Raw genomic sequence first — 1,651 nt, 5'->3', positions numbered from 1 at the left:
CCAGCCTGTCTACAGAGTCAATGCATTATTCCCAGCTGGCTTTTTTGCAGACATTGATAAGCTGATCCTAAAATTCTCGCCGTCAATGTGAAGGACATGGAATGACCAATGCAATCCTATAAAGGAAGAAAACAGATGAAGGACTCACACTTCCTGGCCTCAAGACTTACTGCGATCGATCAGTGTGGTATTAGAATAATGATAAAGATGTACATCGATGGGATGGAATCCAGAGGTTTCTTTCCTAGAGTGATTCTCAGCAGGAGTCCCAGACAATTCATCCAGGGAGAGAGCTCTTTCCAACAAACCATGCCAGGTTTACTGACAATCCATGCTCTAAAGAATGGAGTCGCCTGGCATTCACATTAGGTACGAAAGTCAACTCACACTGGGTGAAAGACTTAAGTGCAAGCACTGAGACTTAGAATGCTCAGAAGAATACATAGGTATAAACTGTGACCCGAGGTGTGACACCAAAAGCACAAACAACAAAAGAATAAACAGGCAAATGGGTCTTCCCCAAGACTGAAAATGCTTTTGCTGCAAGGAAATGAAAAGGCAACCTGCAGAGTAGAAACCACATTTGCAGATCTTGCCTTTAATGAGGGAATGGCAGGTCTGAAAGAGGAAATGCCCAAAGACAGTTACATTGCCATAGAAAAAAGATCACCCTGTTTTAAGACAGGCACAGGGTCTAAATAGAACGTTCCCCAGAGAAGACACAGAGCATCTGAAAAGATGCCACACATCCACAGTCTGCAGGCAATGCAGAGCACACCCCAGCATGGCCACTGCCCCAAACAGCTGTTTTGGGCAGAACCTGTGGAGAGATCTAGATGCAGCCAAACATGCCACCACTTTGGAAAGCCCTCTAGCACTTCTCCAAAAGGCTCAGCATAGCTCGAGTAGGTGCCCAAGTGAAATGAAACACGTTTCCACTCAAGAACTTGCACAGGAAAGTTCTTGCAGTATTCTCCATCAGAGCTAGCGTGGAAGCCACCCAAATGTCACGGGCAGATGACTGGATAAACAAAAGGTGCTATGCCATGTGAGGAGTGGTACTCAGCCATGAAAAAGAATGATGTTCTGAATCCCAGATGCTGGCAGGAGCCACAGGGGTGTGCACTATGCCTACCCTGGAAAACAAGGTTGAGGAAGGAAGCCATGAAAATCCACTCCGCAGGATTCCATTTAGTGAGGTCCCACAATGGGCTTGAGTGGCTCCCTGGGATGGAGTGACCAAGGAAGTAGGGCAACTGCTAATGTGTGAGGAGGGGCTTCCCTTAAGGGCGGGCTGGGTGTGAAAATACTCTACAAGTGGTGGTAGTGAGCGGCGCAACTTCGTGAATTCACTAAAAGCTACAGAACGGTGCACTTTGCAGAAGATGAGCTGTGTAGTTTGTGAATTACAACCCAATAAAGCCATTATTTCAGAAGAATTATTAAGGTAGGCCTTGTGTTTCCACGGCATGAGCATGCATCAGGAAATACTGGTAATATGGTTTCATTTATGGCGACATGGTCCTCAAAACGTGACTTCAAAATTGTTTTTCAGCCTGCAGAGCCCTTTGTGCCTCTGTGCCCCCTCTCATGCCTGCCTTCCCGCCGCAGTAGCAATGGGCTCATCACTGGCCGCGTCCAGGCCCAGAGC

At 47.1% G+C, this 1,651-nt stretch overlaps 1 protein-coding gene across 1 annotated transcript in view; it reads left to right on the top strand.

Annotated features, from left to right (window-relative positions):
- Positions 1-1,431: 1,431 nt before the first annotated feature.
- The window catches only part of Dact2 (dishevelled binding antagonist of beta catenin 2), a 9,781-nt gene continuing 9,561 nt past the window's right edge, over positions 1,432-1,651 (top strand). The window contains exon 1 of the mRNA XM_033763408.1: positions 1,432-1,447. The gene's annotated coding sequence lies outside the window, so the exon portion shown is untranslated. The remainder of the gene's footprint in view (positions 1,448-1,651) is intronic.

This window comes from Fukomys damarensis, unplaced genomic scaffold (genome assembly GCF_012274545.1).
Source record: "Fukomys damarensis isolate Sample0158 unplaced genomic scaffold, DMR_v1.0_HiC HiC_scaffold_14, whole genome shotgun sequence".
Lineage (NCBI taxonomy): Eukaryota > Metazoa > Chordata > Mammalia > Rodentia > Bathyergidae > Fukomys > Fukomys damarensis.
This window is presented reverse-complemented; position numbering and strand designations above follow the sequence as displayed.